Source organism: Rhinopithecus bieti, unplaced genomic scaffold (genome assembly GCF_001698545.2).
Source record: "Rhinopithecus bieti isolate Rb0 unplaced genomic scaffold, ASM169854v2 scaffold_34818, whole genome shotgun sequence".
NCBI classification, from domain to species: Eukaryota; Metazoa; Chordata; class Mammalia; order Primates; family Cercopithecidae; genus Rhinopithecus; species Rhinopithecus bieti.
In genome coordinates this window covers 1,335,464-1,356,483 of record NW_016815484.1, presented here as the reverse complement: position 1 = coordinate 1,356,483, position 21,020 = coordinate 1,335,464, and the positions used below count along the sequence as shown (strand labels likewise).

The window sequence follows — 21,020 nt, the reverse complement described above, 5'->3', positions numbered from 1 at the left end:
AGATTGTGTTTTGTTTTCTTCTATCTTTGTTTTTTTGCCAAAGGTACAGAAAGAGAATAAAGGCCTCTGCTATCTCCTAGAGCAAAGCTTTTCCACCTCAGCACTGTTGACATCTGGGACTGGATAAGCCTTTGTTGTGGAGGTCCTCCAGTGTATTATAAATTCTTAAGCAGCTTTCTTGCCTTTGACTCACTGGATGCCAGTGGCATTCACCTCCCCAAGTTGTGACAACCAAAAAATGTGTACAGACATTGCCAAATATTCCCTGGGGCTGAGGGGAGTGGGTAGGAAATGGCCCCTGGGTGAGAATCATTGTCCTAGAGCTAAGAGCAGAAGCTCTGATGAAGAATTTAGTGGTGAGTGTTAGGCTTTGACTTTTGTGAATATTGGCAACAGACGGCAAGGATGGTGGTGCTGGTGAAAACATTGGTGGAGATGGCAGTTTGGGCCCAGGCAGCAAGAGAAATTCTGAAGGTCATGATTGTGACTGTGGCTCAGCAAGCGAGCAGTGGGAGAGACCTTAAGGCTCTGGGTTAAGCAGCGATGCCAGACAGCCAGGAGGAGAGGAGCGTTGCAAAGACTTGGAGGAGAGGAAAGATGTTGATTGAACTCTGCTTAGGGCTGCTGGACATGAACTGACAAGGCAGCATCTAAAAGGGCTAAGAGGGGACTTGAAGGCCACTTTGAAAGGACTCAAATGCCCTATTTGGCCTGGACTGTTGAAGATAGCCAATGGGAAGAAACTGCCCTTCATAGGGTGGAACTCCCTAGATGTTAAATCGGGGGAAGGAAAAAAGTGCAGGCTTTGCTTTGAAATCTTCTCAAGATTTATTTAACACTGTAATTAAGATCTCATTAGTCAAAGGTATTAAAATATGGACTTAAAAGTCATAATACATTTCCTTCCACTCTCACAAATCCAGGATTATTGACTTATTTCACTCTTCCTTCTTAGATGAAAGAGGAAAGGGAGGTTAAAGAGGATGAGAGGGAGCCATTTTGAAAGCCTGTGAGATTAGTCCTGACTCCACAATTTAAGTCACATAATTCCACCACTTAGGTTTGGAAGGAAGCCTTGTTACATCTGTGCTTTTCCATGATATTCTCATACAGAAAGACAACTGATTCTGTCTACACTGACAAGGGGAGACATGGCTTTGGTAAAACAATTGACAATACCTATTTTTTTTGAATATGTACAGTAGGTTCTTTGAAACAAACAAAATTCAATATGGAAATACTTTCCAGGGTTGGCTCACATAATTACCACTTTTCCTTTTATCAAGAATTATAAACTTTAAAGCAGAAAGTGATTAGACATTATCTGGTTCATCAAACATCAACCTTAATAAAAAGTATGGACTATGAGAATGTTCCATTAACTAATTTCCACCTTAAAAATACATGTAGCTAAATGTAAGGAATATTAAAAGAGGCTTAAGCTTCAAAGTAAGACAAATTCCATAGCTCTCTATTTCCCATTCTGACATGTATAACTACCATTTTACCTCTGCTCTTTCAATAGTTTCGGAAATGTACTGTTAATTCATCATCAAGCATTTCAATGGAAATAAACCGATTGCCTCTTGGAAAAAACGTTGAATGTGTTTAGAGAACCCTACACCAAGGTTTATCTGGTTGCATTCCAGGTCTCATATCAGGTTGCAAACAGGCTGCTTTTAGACCAGCTCAGTTTTTTTTTTTTTTTTTTTTTTTTTTAAGGTCATGGAAGCTGAAGATTGGAAAAGCAAATAGAAGAAAAAAAATTCTTCAGCTTAGAGATAAGCAGGAAACCCAAAGAACACGTTCTTAAGTATAAGGGCTCAGTAATAATATTGCATAGAAATTCAACCAAACGGAGCTGACAGAAGCCCAGGCAAGCAACCAGGAGATTCTTGTGGTGAGTTGCTGACTCTCTCTCTCTCTCTCTACCTCCTTTTCCCCATCTGTTCATTAGGGATATGAGCAATGATGCTTATATCACTATGAAAGTATGATCTCACGTGTGTGTATTTTTAAAACGTTTATAAATGCCTAGATCATTTCGGAAAGAAGCACCCTCTCAAGAGAAAGAATTAATGGACAATCCCATATTTTAAATAAATGCAGAATTCCATATTTCATGCATAGTTGAAAAATATTATGCATGTCCTAAGCACCTCTAAATTAAATCCAAGTTTCTGACACCTGTTAACTATACTCCTACATATAACCCTATGCACCTGACCTTACTTGTCTTCAAACAATCCTGATTTTACCTCTGGGCTTCAATGAAATTGAGAGAAAGTTCCAGATCCTTTCTGGCCATTGCTTCCCTTGCTGTCAAGTGGAGGGGGGAAGTGGGCAATCTCTGAGGCCTCCAGCTGTAACCTTCTCTGGTCAAGATGAGTCAGCTGTAATGCCCTGACCACTGTTCCACTCCTCTTGAGCAAGAGTTCCTATTCTACTAGAAGTAAGAATGCATGGTAATTTTCCATAGGGTTCCAGAAAGGAAAGCTTGTGAATGAGAAAGAGACGGAGCGAGTGTGCATATGAGAGACAGTGAGAGAGAGAGATTGCAAAAGAGAGGGCTGGGAGTGAAGATGGGAGTTTGGGAGCTATGTTGAATATTGAAGCCTTTGTTTTGAAAAAGCCCAGATAGACAAAAAATATTTTATAATTCTAGCCACAGACCCTGCTCTGATCTGTGGAGGTATCTGATGCACACAGAATATGACAAGGACCTTTCTTAGATGAAAATGTGAGGCATAATGAGTCCACAGGCTCTGGTTATACATACAGGATGTGACCCTGAGCTGTAAGCGCCATCAGTAGACTTTCAACAGAAACATCCCAATAAGTATAGATGATTCTAAGAACGAGTGCTTGGATTTAAAACAGCTTAGATAAATGTTAAATAACCCAAAGAAGATACCAAATGGTGCATAATCTCATTTCTAAATACTATTTTAAAAAAAATGTGTTTACAAATAAACAGATCATTTTTTATATTTCCTAAGACTTTAGGAACTACTGGGGATAGAAGAGGTGAAGAAGGAAAGAGGCTTGCTATTAATATTGTTTTATCTTTAAAAACAAATGTTGCATATCAGTTTAACTTTTATAATAAATACTAATTAATTCTGAACATACAGTTTGGATATGATATGAATTGTGTGATGTAAGTGGTTTATGAGCCACTTCCCAATCAGTAAGTCATGGGGATGTACTGGGTTGCCTCTAAACCAAACTTTCCCTATGGGGGTAAAAAAAGAAAAAGTGTCCTTGAGGGAAAGGTATTGGGCTTGGCAGTGGGACAGGCATGAATTTGGAACCTAGCTCTATCACCTAATGTGCGACTGAGCCTGTTAACCTCTGAGGCTGTTTACTCAATAAAAAATGGAAATAATGCCCACTTTCTAGTTAATTTTTAGGATGCAATCAGATATGAAAGCAGCAGCTCTTATTACTATTTTTAAATAGTAGGTGCCAGCAATATAGATAATTTGTGCTCGCAGGTAATTGTCTGATAGAGTTTGGATATTTGGTCCCATCCAAATCTCCTGTTGAATTGTAATCCCTGACGCTGGAGGTAGGGCCTGGTAGGAGGTGTTTGGGTCATGGCTTGGTGCTGTTTTTGTGATAATGAGTTCCTGGCTAGATCTGGTCATTTAAGTGTGTGGAACCTTCTCTGTCTCTCTGTCTCTCTCTCTCCTTCTTTCTCTCTCTTTCTCTTTCTCTCTCTCTCTTTCTCTCTATTTCTCTCTCTCTTTCTTTCTCTCTATCTTTCTGTCTCTCTCTCTCTCTTTCTCTCTCTCTCTCTCTCTCTCTCTCGGTCCTGCTTTCTCTATGTGATATGGCTGCCCCCGCTTCACCTTCTGCCATGAGTAAAAGCTCCCTGAGGTCTCCTGAAGCCGAGCAGATGCTGACACTGTTTTCTGTACAGCCTGCAGAGCCATGGAGAGCCAGTTAAACCTCTCTTATAAATTTCCATCACAGGCACATCTTTATAGCAATGCAAGAACAGCCTAATACATTATCCACGGTCTCATTCTGGATCTGGCCCAACATAGCAATTAATATTGATTGATTGATTGATTGATTTCACAAAGACTTGTGAACTCCAAATATCTGAGACAGGTCTCAGTCAATTTAGGAAGTTTATTTTGCTGGAGTTAAGGATGCATACCCATGACACAGCCTCAGGAGGTCCTGACGACAGGTGCCCAAGGTGGTTGGGGCATATCTGGGTTTTATACGTTTTAGGGAGATATGAGACATCAATCAATATACGTAACATGTACATTGGTTCTGTCTGGAAAGGCGGGACAACTCCAAGCGAGGAAAGGGATTCCAGGTCACGGGTTGGTAAGAGACAAATGGTTGCAATCTTTTGAATTTCTGATTAGCCTTTCCAAAGGAAACAATCAGCTATGCATTTACCTCCGTGAGCAGAGGGATGACTTTGAGTTCTGTCTGTCCTTTGTCCACAGGAAATTTGCTTGTGAGGAAGGTATGTAGCTTGTTTTATCTTAGCAGATATCTTTTTTAGGGATAGAACAAGAGGCAGGTTTGCTCTAAGCCATTCCCAGCTCGGGTTTTCCCTTTGGCTTAGTGATTTGGGGGTCCTAAAATTTATTTTCCTTTCACACACTTAAGTAGCACTTGCTTCTAAATTCTACATGAATAGCAACTCATTTAATTTTCATAAGAATCCTAGGAGGAAGGGGTACTGTGATTATCACCCCCCATTTTACAGATGAGAAAACTTAGGCACAGAGAGGTCAAGCAATTTGCCTAGAATCACAAAGCGAGCAAGTAGTGAAGCAAGGATTCCAGTCTGTGCACTGAACACAGTGCTTGCTCTTCTGGTGCCCTCCTCTATGCAAAACTGGAAATATAGCCCAGTGTCTGTAAAACTGTAAACCAAAAATAAAACTCAACATCTTCCTCACACCCCAGGGCCCTCTAAAATTTAACCTGAAAGACTGTTCAGGCCATGACGTGAAGTGGGGGCCAGACATGCCTCATTGTACCCCTTCAGCGTTAATATCAACACAAACCTAAAGTCTGACAAGAAACCTTTGTAGTCTATTCTCTGGAAAGCCTGCTACTTGAAGGCTTCATCAGCATGATAAAACCTTGGTCTCCACAACCCCTTATCATAACCCAGACATTCCTTTCTACTGATAATAATACTGAGAGTAACTCTTTCAACCAATCACCAAGCAGAATATGCTTAAATTTACCTATGACCTGGAAGCTGCCCCTCTCCCTTTGAGTTGTCTTGCCCTTCCAAATCAAACCAATATAAATCTTACATGTATTGAGTGATGTCTCCTGTCTCCCTAAACTGTATAAAGCAAGCTGTACACCGCCACCTTAGGCACATGTTGTCAGGACCTCCTGGGGCTGTGTCATGGAGTGTCCTTCATCTTGGCAAAATAAACTTTTTCTTTTTGTGTGTGTTGGGGACAGAGTTTTGCTCTGTTGCCCAGGCTGTAGTGCAATGGCGCTATCTTAGCTTACTGCAACCTCTGCCTCCCAGGTTCAAGCGATTCACCTGCCTTAGCCTCCCAGGTAGCTGAGACTACAGGTGCCCACAACCAGCTAATTTTTGTATTTTTAGTAGAGATGGGGTTTCACTATGTTGGCCAGGCTGGTCTTGAACTCCTGACCTCAGGTGATCCTCCCACCTCAGCCTTCCAAAGTTCTGGGATTACAGGCGTGAGCTACCATGCCCGGCCTTGGCAAAATAAACTTTCTAAATTGATTGAGACTTGTCTGGATACCTTTTGGTCCTTACAGAACAAATGGCTATCTCTGGGGGAATGTGCTGGATATCCAAGTCAGAGATGCTGCCCCTTTCTCCTCTCCACAGGTCTGGGAGTTCAGTAGGACTAGTTAAATTCCTTTCTTCTAGACAGAAACAGTGAAGAAAAGTTCTGCCCCCCTTAGCCTCAGCCACTGCAGAAAATGCTCCACAGGAGCGCCAAATGCCCAAGTTCAGGCTCTGAGTCACCACATTTGCATCTCGGCCACCTCAAGGCAAATAGGAAGTATTAGATTATGCTTGTGTTTGCTGCATTTAATAAACATTTGTTGAGTCTCACTATGGGCTTGGGCCTCGTAGAGTCCATGAGATGACAGTGTAAATGACCAGTGGCTGCCCTCCAGTATTGTGGCTGGAGATCATTAGGACATAACCAGAAAAATATAAGCAACAATAGGATAATAGATGCTGTTAAGTGAGTTGAAGGATGTGGTTCATCTGTGGAGTAGACCAGTTCAAAGTTGAGTCTGACCACAGGAATGAATAAGAGAAGAAAACATCCTGGAAGACTTGACCTTCCTGGATAATAAAACCTTTGGATAGTTGTATTCAATTCTGAAGTTTAGTCCCTGGAGGCATTAGAATACTAGGAAGTTTCCTTTCTGAGGGTTTAATTGACCATTATCTTCTTGTGAGCAATGGAGATCATTTTTTTCCAAAAATGCTTCCAGAACCGTAGACCCTGGGGCAGCCCCTTCTCTGTTTTCCCACATCACCCTTTGGGCACATCTCTACCTTTGCTCCTTGCACATGTGTTGTAAGGATCTGGTTAAGCGTCTTTCCCTGACCTTGGGTTTGGAAGGGACAGAGTTAAACCAGATTGAACAGGTTTCTGCTGAAAGACTTCTCTGAGCTCATAGGTATTGTGAATATGCAGTTTTTCCAAAACTTATTTGACCACAGATTCTCATTTCAAGAATACCTTTTAAAATAATTCACAATGTGACTGGTGGAAGGTATCTCGGTTACCAGTGGCAAATCCGTACAGGTCTACAGTAACCTCAATTCTTACCTCTTCAGAAGAATTCAGCTGAGGGGCATAAGGCAGGAAAAGAGACCAAGGCAAGTTTCAAAGTAGAAATGGAAGTTTATTAAAAATGCTTTAGAACAGGAAAAAAAGGAAAGAACACGTGGGAGAGATCCAGTGGGTGATTTGGAGAACAAGTGCAGTGTTCAGCCTTGACCCTGGGACTTTATAGGCTGCCATCTTGTACCCTTTTCCCTTAGGGTGATTCTTTCTTTAGGGTGGGTGGCCCGCATGCACAGTGCCTGCCTTACCCTTGGGAATTGAGCATGCGCAGTGTGTTTAGGAAGTTGTAGGCATGTAGATCTGAGGCTTTCTTCCCTTCTCCAGTGGTGTGCCCCTGGAAGGTCATACTCCATTTTGTCTCTTAATGCATATTCCCAGGACGTGGCTTTTCCCAGGTGTCTGCATTCAATTAACACTTTAATGTTAACAGCTGTGGATCAGCAGGAGCTTGTCTCTTCCTGAGAGAGTCAGTGTGATAGTTGTCGAACCATCACCTGTGGGTGGGGGGAGAAGATCCCTTTCCTGCCCCACTCATGCCTGTCTAACTACCAGTAACAATAAGACTAGTAATCCAAGGAAAACAGTTTTAGAAGCATTGTGCTAGCTGCAGAGGGAAGTGAAATCATGAGATAAGGCACTTGTTCTTGAAGAACTCAGAATTTAGACAGGAAGATAAAAACCTAAGCAAGGAATTAGAATTTAGCCCACTAGTGCCGGAAAACAGGCATATATAATGGATGTAAGAGAAGAGGAGCATAGAGAAAAAAGGAAAGGTCAGAGACGGCCTCAAAGAGAAGATGATGTAGGGATTGGGGCTTGAATGACTTAATCCACCAGAATAAAGGGAAGGGGCATTCCAGGTAGTGGGTACACATGCGCTAGGGTGTGGAGTTGCGAAACAGCATGGTCAGTTATGGAGACTGACACTATTTGTACCTAAGGTATGAAGTACTACTAGGAAATTGTCTGTAAATAAGCCTACATAGAGAAGGAGGAGTGTGTGCCAAGAATTGTGTCTAGATTTTATCTGGTAGGAGACAATGAGAAGTCATTGAACTGTGGAGTAACATCATCAGCTTCCTACTTTAAAGAAAATTGTATAATGGCATTGGAGGACTGATTGGGAGGTTGTGAAACTGGACACAAGTGACTGGTTGATAAATGACTGGAATATTCAGGTGAAAAATGAAGAGTAGCCAAGAAATTGGCAGTGGAGAAGGAAAATGTGAATAAATTGACAGATGATTAAGAGGCAAATTGACTCACACATGGAGAAAGGTGGATGAGGTGTGGACAAGGCAAGGATGATGCGGTGGTTTCTAGCTTGGATGGGCATTGGTGTTATCCAGCAGTGAGAACACAGGGGACAGAACAGAGTCAGTCTGGGTAGAAGAGAATAGCTTCAGTTGGGGGTATATTGATTTTTAGGTTCTTATTTAATTTATAGGTAGAGTTACAGGTCTGGAGTTTAGGCTAGAGATACATATTTGGGAGTTGTCAGCCTAAAAATAGTATCTCAAGCCATGGGAGTGGATGAGATCACCCAGCAAAGTGAAAAAGGAAATGCAAAGATGTGAGCCAAGTGCAGAACCCTAGAGAGCAAATGTCAAGTGAGCTTGGAGGAAGGAGACAGGAGGTCCCAGTGGAAGGATCTGGCAAGGCCTCATGGAAATGTGGTCTGGAAATCAGTACATATGTACCGTTCCTGACCCTATAAGGAGTGCACGAACCCAGGTAAGAGCTATGTCATGGCGGGAACTCAGGGTCCAGGAGAGAAATCCTGAACTGGCAGCAGACCCACCTGCACCTGGCATCTCTTTCTCTTCCCATCTTTGCTCCAGTCCTTCAAGTTTGTGTCCTGACTGACTGACCCTTGTTGTAGTCAGTTCAGGCTGCTATAACCAAACACCACAGACTGGGTGGCTTAAGCAACAGACATTTTATTTCTCATAGTTCTAGGGGTTGGGAAGGCCAAGATCAAGGTGTCAGCAGATAAGGTGTCTAGAGAGGGCTTGCTTTCTTGTTCATAGACAGCAGTATTCTCACTGTGTCCTCATATGGCAGAAAGAGGAAGCAAGCTCTCTCAGGACTCTCTTTAAGGACACTACTCCCATGCATAAAGGCTCCATCTTGTAACCTCATCTAATCCTAAATACCTCACAAAGACCCCACTTCCTACCACCATTACATTAGAGGACAGGGTTTCAACATATGAATTTTGAGCAGAACACAAGCATTCAGTCCGCAACACCCACTGAGGTCAGTGTTATCCCTGTGTGTCCTGTTCTACCTTTGTCCTTGTGTAGTTTACTAGACTAATGTTTGCTTCTAGTATCAACCCAGGGCTGCTGGCCACATTGTTAAAAAGTGGCCCAGCATTCAGCTTCCTCCCCCAGTTTCAGAGAATCAGGTCCAAAATGATCAGGAAAGACATCAGGGCTTGAGTCATCATCCTAGAAGCCGTAGCTGAGACCGTGGATGAGACTGTCAAGGTAGAACCTGAAAAAGGAGAGGAGAAGGACAAAGAGAAATTTGAACAATAATCTTCTTTTAGGGGACTAAGAGAGGAAAAGGAGCCAGGAACGGAAGCTGAAAGTAGTATTCAGCAAAGAAGTCTCAGAAAGAACCAAGAGAACACAGTGATATGAAAGACAAGGATGGCAACTGTTCAGTGAATGAGGGGAACTAGTAGTGCTGAATGCTAGAGATTGTGGAAGGTGACTTGAGAATAGGCCAGTAGATTTGGCAATGCAGAAGTTACAGACAACTTGCTAAAGAGACATTTCAGTCCTGTGATGCTGGCAGGACCCAAATAGTTAAAACTAAAGGAGATAAAGACAAAAGGAAAGCTGTGGTAACGAAGAGTCAGACTCTGTAGAGTATTTGAAGACATTTATTCTGAGCCAGATATGTATGACCAATGGCCCATAATACAGCCCTCAGAAGATCCTGAGAATATGTGTCCAAGGTGCTTGGGGTACAGCTTGGTTTTATACATTTTAGGGAAGCATGATGAAACATCAATCAAATACACGTAAGATGTACATTTGTTCAGTCTGGAAAGGTGGGACAACTGGAGGCAGGGGGCTTCCAGGTCATAGGTAGATTAGAAGATTTTCTGATTGGCAATTGGTTGAAAGAGTTAAGTTATTGTCTGAAGACTTAGGAATGTCTAGGTTAAGATAAGGGATGTGTAGACCAAGGTTTTATCATGCAGATGAAGCCCCCAGGTAGCAAGCTTCAGAGAGAATAGATTGTAAAAATGTTTCTTATCAGACTCAAAGAGTCTGTTCTATCAGTATATTTCTAAAAGGGAGGAAGGTACAATGAGGCATGTCTGACCCTCCCTTCCCATCATGGCCTGAACTAGTTTTTCAGGTTAACTTTGGAATGCCCTTACTGAGAGGATGGGTACATTCGGATGGTCAGAAGGCTCAGAATTTTATTTTTGGTTTATAGCTATTTCCAGAAGTTTAATGATGAAGGGAAAAGGTTTAATTAATTTGTTAACTAAATGCTAAGCATCTTTAAAATTTTTGTAAAGTATCTAAAGCTGTCCCCAACACCAAGGAGTCTGTAAACTAATGGAGAAGATAAGTTATAGATTAAAAAATTAACTGAAAATGCAAGACATCAAGAGATTATTTGGCACTTTCCATACCAGGCCTGTTTCCACTCCACACTTTTATCCCTCTCTAATTTCATTCACTCTCACAGCTTCAAAGACCACTTGTAACATAGGCCCTATGTACTAATGATGACTCCCAAACTGTGCCTTGGATCCTGACCTTCCCACTGATCTCCAGGTTCTCAAGGTCTATGCTTCAAACTGCACCCTGAGGACTTCCATCTCAACTATTATCATACCCTATGGATTCTGTGACTGAGCCAGTGACCCTTTCAGTAATGGTGCCAGAAAGTCCAGCTTGGGGTCACTCTATTGAAAATGCATATCTTAGCTCTAGGACTTTAAGGCAATGGGTTTCTAACTGTTTCCTGGAGAGCTAGGTGCTGCCTTTGGTTTATGCTATAGATGTCAGAATGGGAAACCCTTGTATTTATAAAACCCTTATCCCTGACTCACTTTCTGTCTTTACTCTTTGTTTTTTCTGTGACTCATTTCTAAGTTATGCTCTTTCTACTAGTAACACAGCTCCTGGGGGAAGCCTGCTCATTCTCTTTCCTGGCCATAGGTCTAGATAATGTTTAGGACCCAGAAGAGGGCATGGAAGAAGGTTATACCCATTTGTCATCTGAGAAATCCATGCACTTTTCTACAAGATAAGAATAATCATAGCTATCTCAAAGAAGGTAAAGTGGATGAAAGGAGATAATGAGTGCAAATTATCTTACGGTTTTAACCAGTATTTATTGAGGTTTCAGTATGCACCAGGTATTGCGCTAGGCATAGACACCTGCCTAAGAGTTCCTTATGGACAAGGAAGTAAATTATTATAGCAAAGTGGGAACAACCCTGCAATAGGAGTAAGATACATCCTATGCTAGGGGAAGTGCAGAAAAGGGGCAAGCAGCCCAGTGTTGAGGAATTTAGGGCAGACATCATGAAGGAGCTGAGAATGAGTAGCAGTTAGCCACTTGAGGGATGTCAGGGGAAGGGGCAAGAGGGGGTGATGCAGGCCTGCAGAGAAAAAGCTCAGTGGGTTGGGAACAGCTATCAGTGATTCACTATGGCTGACACTAGGGATGTTAGGTAGAATGTGGCAGGAGCCATATTGAAAGTGTGCCTTTTGGGAGTCCGAGGCAGGCAGATCACCTAAGGTCAGGCGTTCAAGACCAGCCTGGCCAACAGGGTGAAACCCCATCTCTACAAAAATACTAAAATTAGCCAGGCATGGTGGTGCATGCCTGTAATTCCAGCTACTTGGGAGGCTGAGGTGGGAGAAATGCTTGAACCCGGGTGGGGCAGGTTGCAGTGCACCAAGATTGCACCATTGTACTCCAGCCCAGGCAACAGAGCAAGACTCTCTCTATTTAAAAAAAAAAAAAAAAAAAAAAAAAAAAAAAAAAAAAAAAAAAAGTGTGCCTTAGAATACAAGGATATTTCTATTTTATCCTGAAGGCAATAAGAAACCAGTCTTAGCCATGGAGTTACTGCCAATAGATTTGTTTCTTAGAAAAAAATACATGAATCCTGGATGCAGCTGAGGAAAGTGAGTGAATTTCTGGAGTCTAATAAGTGTTTCTCAACCTTTTTTTTTTTCATTATCACCTCCTAAGGAGCCTTTTTAGACATTATTTTCCCAAGCAACCCACCAATCCCCGTGAAATTTTAATACCCCAGAAATGGTGTCTATGTCTTTATGCACTGTATGTGCTTTACACACAAAATAAATAACTTTCTTGCTCCATCCACCCCCACTCAACAACCAACTTTCACCTTCTGAGGACTGCTAATATGACATCCCTCTAGACTAAGCCCATGAAATACTTGCCCATTCCCTCCCCACCACTGCCATGCTCCGTCTCCAGCTGGTCATCTACCAGCATCCTAGCTGGATTCCCGCTTTGTCACTCTAGCACAGGGGTTCTCAACCTCTGCATTTGGGACTGGATATTTCTTAGTTGAGCAAGGCTATCCTGTGCATTGTAGGATACTGAGCAGCATCCCTGGCCTCTGCCTTTGGAACCTAGTAGCACTCCCTCACCCAGTTGTGACAACCAAAAATGTCTTCAGACATTGCCAATATCCCCTAATTGAGGCCCACTACTTTGGTGTTTTAGTCCCTAGTTCGCCTACTCCTACAAGCAATATGTGCAATTACAGTGACTAATTTTTCCTCCCCAGAGAGATAGCACCTCTGGCTAGAGGGATGCTAGGAAGGAAAAGTCCTTGTCCTTTTGGCATCCTCTCCCCCCACGAGCTACTTCTGTGTCTTTTCTTTATGTAACTCTGAACTCTCCAGTTCAGGCCTCCAGGTCCTAAGTTCATAATCTCATTACAACTAATCCTGTTTACAGCCATTCTCTTGGCAGAACAATCTTGTCTGGACCAAGGCTCTTTCCTTACCACCCAGTGTTCTTGTTGCTCCATTGTTCCTGGGGACTGTGGCCTGGCTCAGTATGAGCTTTCATTGATAGGGTTTATCCTGTTTACAGGGAGTCTGCAGAAGGGCCTCATCAAATACTTCCATCCCTTCCTTCAATAAATGGCTCCCTTTGATCTGTGCAAGGCAAAACTTTGTTTATCAGAAGCTGGGCTTCCTCTAGCTGATGATGGGGACATCCTGTCCCAGAAAGGCTCCCCAAAATAACACCTTCTGAATTTCAGAATATTTTCAGGTTCCTCTACTTTGGAAGCATTTTTTTTTTTTTTTTTTTGCATGATATGCAAGCAAAGAAAGGAGCTGATTTTGCATTTTGAAGCCCAAGGTAGCACAAAGTTGAACAGGTCACCGCCAAAAACGAGGAAAGGACAGTGTTGATAATAATATAAACATGTGGAACCAGAACAATATACAAGATTCAGGTGTAATCCTTTTTCATATTGTCAATTTAAAACTAGAAATTATCTAACAAGGTGAAAAAGAGGTCATGGGTGTCAGTCATCTATATAACAGGATGGTAGAAGCTAGCTGAATTATGTGGATGAATGGTAAGGGCGATTTTACACTTTCTGAGCCAGGTAAAGTGCTCTGTTTACAGCAGTGGTTCTCAAAGTGTGGTCTCTAGTCCAGCAGCATGACCTGGAAACTTTTTAGAAATGTAAGTTATCAAGCCTCATCCCAGATAGTGAATTGGAAACTCTGGAGGTGGGGCCCAAGCACCTGTAAGCTAACAAGCCCTGTAAGTGATGTGATTCTAATGCATGCTGAAGTTTGAGAACCTCTGAGCTGCCTCAATATTCCTCAGACTTTGGTGTACACAAGAATCACTTAAGAAGCTAAAATGCAGATTCCCAGATCCCATCCCTAAGGATGCAGATTCACTTGGTCTAGAGTGGACCCAGGGAAGTTTGCATTGCTAATAAGCATCCCAGGGTGATATAGGTGCAACTGGTCGATGAACCAAGCTTGGAGGAGCATTGGCCTGTATATAAAGGAGTGGTAGAAATTGTCCATATTGCTCCAGTCTTATTCTAAAGAGGCTCCCTCCGTGGCTAAGAATGAGCCAGTATCTCAATTCATCTTCCCTTCCCAGTCATCTCATGAAGTAGGCTGCTAAGATTACCTATTGTGGCAGGTGGTTCTTTTCAGGATTACTCTAATACTAGAAGGTTAGATTGGCCCCATGGATTCCTTTCACACTGACATCTGAAGCACATTGCTAACTCCTAACCTGGGGTTGGACTCATGCTGTTGGCCTGCAGGCAAAAGCTTTTTATCCCATTACTAGTTCCTTGAACCACAATCCAAGTCACAATTTGGTTTTCCCAAGAGTTTTGTTTTGCACTGCTGATGCATTCCAGTCATTGTTGGGATGCATTTTCCTTCTCCTCTTTCCCTCCAGCCCCTGGGCAATGCCACACATGTATATATAGCCTCCTAGTGTGAACTTACTCAAATCCTAACCCTCTCTCCCAGAACATGTCTCTGCTGCAAGGCACCGGGCCCTTTGCTCTGCAGAACTGCTCTTGCAAGACCGCTATCAACTCCTAATCCCAGCTCAGAAAGGGAGCCTCTGAGACTCATTCATCACCCTCCAGGTACAGTATTGCTGGGGTTTGCTTCCTTCCTTCCTGGCTTTGTGTCCCATGTCCCCTTAAATCTAAAGGACCTGTCCCTTTAGATTTCTTTCCACTCTGCTTTAATACCAGTTGTGAGGGGTTTTCGGGGCTCTGACCTTGCCTCTTTGTCCTACAAAAGAGTGTTTCTTGTGTGGTTTCCTGTGATCTGTACTCACCCAGACTTTCTCTAGTCAATCCTTGGCATCCTACAGGAACGGTCCTCCTCAGTCTTCAGGCACTATAATGATACCAGCCCTTGTTTAGAGACCCAAAGTAGAAATGGTCACTGTGTACAGTTGTACAGTTTGTGCACTGTACAGACACCTGAGGAAGAGAGCAAGTGGGTAGGAAAATCCAGCTTGCACTCTGCTCACCAAGATGAGTGTAGCTGCTCTGTGGAAACCTGGAGGAAGGTACATTCTTTTGCTTTTTTTCCATGTTGGATATTGATAGAATCACATATAACTACATTAGATTATCAGCTAAAACCAGATTAGTGTGTTTTATTGTCATGTCATTGCGTATGTGAACATGAAGACTTTCAGAGTGCCTGAAAATATTTTATGAGAAATAGTTAAATAGGTTCCCTTTCTATTTTTCATTACTAGACTTTATTTCTTAGAGCAGTTTTAGGTTTACAAAAACCCTGAGCACAAAGTACAGAGAGTTTCATATACCCCTGCCCACCCCATCCACCCCACTCCAAGTCTCCCCTATTATTAACATCTTATGTTAGTGTGATACATTTGTTGCAACTGATGAATCAATATTAATAGATTAGTATGAACTAAAGTTCATAGTATTCATTACTATGTATACTATGTATACCCTTTGTGTTGTGCATTCTATGGGTTTTGACAAACATGTGATGACATATATGCACCCTTATGGTATCTTACACAGTAGCTTCGTTGCTATTGCTAAAACTCCGCTGTGCTCCACCTGTTCATCCTCCTTTTCTTCCCTGCCTTCTCCAGTCCCTAACAACCACTGATCTTTTAACCATCTCCATTGTTTAGAGGAAAGCACACTTTTTTTCTTTGCACAAAGAACTATCTACCAGCCAAAACCACAGGATGCTTCTGCCCAGAGGGACACCATTTTTAAAAATATGCGCAAAGGTTCTATCACAGCCAGCCAATGCCTTGAATCCAAGCTCTAACCCAAGTCAAGACCTTTCCCTGGATCACGTCCGTGTGTCCTGTCTCTCTTGTTTTCCCTTATCCATCTAGCACATCCTTTTCCTGGTAAACATTTCTATCTTTGTCTGTTTAGGCTGCTATAACGAAAATACCATAGTCTGGGTAGCTTAAACAAAAATCATTTATTTCTCACAGATCTGTAGGCTGGGAATTCCAAGATCAAGGCACCAGGCAGAATCAGAGCCTGTTGAGCACCCACTTCCTGGTTCTTAGAGGACTGTTTTCTTATCATGTCTTCACATAGCAAAAGGGACAAGGGAGCTGTCTGGGGTCCCTTTCATAAGGGCACTAATCTCTCTCATGAGGCCTCCACCCTCAAACCTAATCCCTTCTCCAAAGCCCCACGTGCTAATACCATCACATTAAGCATTAGAATTTTAACATATGAATTTGGGAGAGACATAAACATTCATTCTGTCGCAATTACCTTATGTTCCCCTCTCATCTACCCACCCATCCATCTCCTTCCTCTTCTCTGATGCATCTTCTATGTCAGCCCTGTCTGAAAGCATTTTCTGCAATGATGAGAATGTTCTACCCCTGTGCGGTCCAATATAATAGCCACTGGCTGCATGTGGCTATTGAGCACTTGAAATGTGTCTCATGTGACAGAACTGAATTTTTAAGTTACATTTCACTTGAGAAATTTAAACTTAACTCCGTGTGGCAAACAACAATTGTATTAGACAGCATAGGTTTAAGTTTTTACCTATGCCAGATTCCCCATTCTAATAGAACTCATAAACATCCCCCTAGTTTCATACTGGACATCCTCCCCTTCCCCTCCCCCCACTTTTTTTTTTTTTTTTTTTTTGGTTTTGAGACAGAGTCTAGCTCTGTCACCCAGGCTGGAGTGCAGTGGCTCAATCTTGGCTCACTGCAACCTCTACCTCCCAGGTTCAAGGGATTCTCCTGCCTCAGCCTCCTGAGTAACTGGGATTACAGGCATGCACCACTACGCCAGGCTAATTTTTGTATTTTTAGTAGAGACAGGGTTTCACCATGTTGGTCAGGCTGGTCTTGAACTCCTGGCCTCGTGATCCGCCCACCTCGGCCTCCCAAAGTGCTGGGATTACAGGCATGAGCCACCGCGCTCGGCCGCTCCTTCCCCTTGATTCTTTCCTGGCTAATTAGAAAAGATACAATTCTTCCTGACCCTATTGCTGAAATAGTCAGCTATAATGTCTGTTATATTTATTACCATTAAATTTGCATATATATGTACAGCTGTTATATATCCACACAAACTAAAAATAGTTTTAAAAGCATTAGTTTAATTTAATTAAACTATTAGTTTTTTCTAAAAAATAGAAAAAATATGCACATATGCTGATGTCTCGTGTAACATATCTTTTTTTGTTGTTGTTCTAGACGGAGTCTTGCTCTGTCACCCAGGCTGGAATACGGTGGTGCAATCTCGGCTCACTGAAATCTCCACCTCCCAAGTTCAAGCATTTCTTGTGCCTCAGCCTCCCGAGTAGCTGGGATTACAGGCATTTGCTACCACACCCGGCTAATTTTTTGTTTTTAGTAGAGACAGGGTTTTGCCATGTTGGCCAGGATGGTCTCAAACTCCTGGCCTCAACGGACCTGCCCACCTCAGCCTCCCAAAGTGCTATGATTACATAGTGTGAGCCACTATGCCCAGACTCACATAATGTACTTAAAATTTCTTTAATTTATGAAGCTAGTTGATGTTGCTTAACTATACCTTTTAATTCTTCCTTCTTTTTTTTCTTAAAGAAATTTCCAATTTCTGAGGCCGGGCGCGGTGGCTCACGCCTGTAATCCCAACACTTTGGGAGGCCGAGGCGGGCGGATCACAAGGTCAGGAGATTGAGACCATCCTGGCTAACACGGTGAAACCCGTCTCTACTAGAAATACAAAAAAAAAATAGCCGGGCATGGTGGTGGGCGCCTGCAGTCCCAGCTACTCGGGAGGCTGAGGCAGGAGAATGGCGTGAACCCGGGAGGCGGAGCTTGCAGTGAGCCGAGATTGCACCACTGCACTCCTGCCTGGGCGACAGAGCGAGACTCCGTCTCAAAAAAACAAAAAAAGAAATTTCCAATTTCTTTAAAATTTTCTGTTTAAAACTCTGTACTCCTAGAAAACAGAATAGAGTTACATAACTAATGCTTTATTTGGCAAAAACTACAAGGCCATAGTTAGTAAGCTAATATGTGTCAGTTCAGATGATTGTGGCACCACCTTTAAGGTATGAAAAGGGAAGAAGGGAAGAAATAATAACACTGAAAGAAATTAAGAGTTGAAGTCCAAGAGTCAGCATGGAGTGGAGTTAAGGAACTATGGACTGTGGCTTTTGGGAGGCTGGAGTTAGTGGTAAGCATGTCTGTGCCACCAACCAGTCCAGGGCATTGGTCATATCACTGAATCTCTCAGAGACTCAGCTCTCTGCTTCGCAGCATGCAGGTTTTCACTAGACACTCCAATTTAAGGTGTCTTCTAGATCAAAATGCTCTTTGGGTCAAACACAGTCTTAGGAATAACTAGGAAAGTTGAAACAAACTTTTGTCACACAGACTATTTCACATCATCCCACCTCCTATCACCCCTTTCTCCCACCTAGCGATGTTTGTGACGAATACACCAACTTTCCTGAGGACAAGAGCAAAACAATATTTTAAGAAACAACAAAACTCAGTTCAGAGTGAGTCACTTGGCCTGACCATGGTGGCTAAACTGACCACAAAAGTTTGTGAATAGTCTATATGGTGTCCTTCAAACATCTGCACAAACCTTTTATTTCCAGTGCTTTGAAAAGAAATAAACACAGTCATTAAGCCAAATTCTACATTCCACAAAACAGATGAAAAGTTAAAGCATAAAGTTAAGTCCAAAACATTAGTGTGGAGTCCTCAGCTGAATACCTCTTGCTAGTATGCCCATGTGAGCAGTCAGTTAAATGCCTGGTGTCTGTTACATGAGCAGTGGGAAATCTTTGCATACAAAAATGTGTGAGCTGTACTAAAGTAAAATCAGTATTCTGGATCCCTTAGTGTGCACATAATTACCACTTAGGCTTCTAAGTGAAATGATTTGCTAATGGCAACTAAAATGTGACATGGCCCAGAGTGAAAAAATTGATTCATAACTTGGGAAGGTTTGACTAGATTGCCCTTAGGCAAGTGCCTAGAGGGTTTTCCCATCTCTCCCTAAACCTTGCTTCTGTCCCAATGTACAAAATAGGAAGAGGGTTGTTGTGAAGATTAAGTGAAACTAGGGCAGGTCTTCTGGACAGATACTATTACAGTGCTGCAAGCCCTTCCTTCAGAATCCTTGGCACCATTACAGTTCTACATTTATTTATATCATCATTTGACTACTGTCCCTCAGCTGACTGAACGTTCCATAAGGACAGGATTTATGTCAACTTTTTCTCAACGTTGCATCACCGCCTCCTCACAGAGCCTGGCATATAAAAGGGAGTCAACAAAAATCTTTGACTGAAATGTGTAAGCCATTTGCAGTTACTGATGTCAAATCCCTGGGTTTGGATCCTGTGTGCTTGGACAAGTAATGTTTCTGCCTCTGCCTTAGTTTCTGCTTTCTGTAAAGGGGAGGTAATAATGGCATCTACTTGATTGAATAGTTGATAGTTGTACAAATTTAGTGGGATAATACTTGCAAAGAGCTTGGAACAGGGTCTGGTACATAGTGAGGACTCAATACATGCTAATGAATTTTGATGATGGTGGTGGTGGCGGTGGACATGCAATAAGCTCTTGGTAAAAAATAGCTCTTCTTCTAATTGTTATTCACGGTCATCATTGAACAAGTATTTGCCTTTTGAATATCAGTCATATGGTGGTCCTCAGTTACCTATAATATCACAGGAACACTGCTTTACCTTTCTATGTTATGCCGGGCACAGAGGACAGAGGCAGCGTCAAAGGAGTTATCCAAATGATGTTTACAATGGTACACAGGTCTCTAGGGTCCAAGGAAAAGTTACCAAGTATTTTCCCACCTCCCCACTTTTATCTCCCTCTTACTTCCCAGTCCCTTCCCCCCATGCTTGTGTGGTCTTCTGGCTCTTGACCAGTCCTCCCTGGGGATTTTCAAGTCCCCAGCTTGCAAATCAGCCTCCCCTAGAGGATCAGTCTCTACTCATCATAGTCAAAGGATGTAATCTGTTCTCATGTGGAAATAATTTATTCAGAGAAGGCAAATGATCAAAGCTTGTATTTCTGTATTCAGAAGAGGAAGAGAAAATAATAGAAAAGACTTGAGGCTAATTCTAGATCCTGCATTTACTAAGTCACCTCTGATAAATTACTTGGTGAATTATGTCTTAGAAAAACCCTTGTTTTGGTAAGAATAATCAATATGGGATCCATGTCCCGGGTTTGTAAGAATTAAATGAGTTAACTGCATAGATGTTCTAGTTCCGATTAGATAAGTGAGTTTCTAAGTAGTGAAAAGTTGAAATTTTGCCACACTCTGCCCTCACAATTCTAGCATTTCCAGGTTTCTAAATCTGGGAAATGTAGCTAAGGGCTTTTCCTTTCTCTAGGGACTCCCTTTACAAGTGGTGGAGCTACTTTCTGCCCAAGAACAAAGAAGGAGGGAGGACACACACACACATTTTTTTCTCTGCCTTCTGACCCTTTGCTATTGCAAATCTAATTTGGGAATTAAATTTTAATAATTCTAAAATCCCATTTCAGTACCTTCCATAAACTATTATTTAATGGAATAAGACTATCAAATCTTATCCTTAACCCTTCTCCCATTTTTTTTTATTTTTTATTTTTTTATTTTTATTTTTTTCGTGGGTAGTTTTGTTTAATAAGCATTGAATTGAAAAATAGTTCAACATGACATCTTACAAAACATCTTAGAAAATACACAGCCCCATACACACCCTGCAACCTCCCCCCATAGGCACACTATTAGTATTAATGAGAGTGACATGAATATTAGCATAATCACAAATGTTTCTGCCTGTGTAGGAGTTACAGACACTTTACATTTTCAAACTGGGTTGACTATGTTTCTCTTTTGGCTTTTGCTTTGGCCTGCTGCATTATTTCAGCTCAGTGAATTTTTTTGATAACTTGTTACAACTCAATTTCACACACTTGAATAATTCAAAGCCCTTTCACACATACACACAGACATACATATGCACACATCATGCATATACAAGCAAACATACACACACATTCACATGTATGCACACTCAAACACACATTCATTCCTTCAACTAACACTTTTGATCTCATTCCATGCACATAAGTAGGTGGTGGGTACTATAAACATGGGGTGGT

The 21,020-nt window shown here is 42.0% G+C and overlaps 1 long non-coding RNA gene across 1 annotated transcript in view; it reads right to left on the bottom strand.

Moving 5' to 3' along the window:
• LOC108515984 (uncharacterized) overlaps nt 1–21,020 on the bottom strand; it is a 112,048-nt gene that overhangs the window by 55,007 nt on the left and 36,021 nt on the right. Inside the window, exon 2 of the long non-coding RNA XR_001881687.1 lies at nt 14,703–14,850. This is a non-coding gene — a long non-coding RNA (uncharacterized LOC108515984). The remainder of the gene's footprint in view (nt 1–14,702; nt 14,851–21,020) is intronic.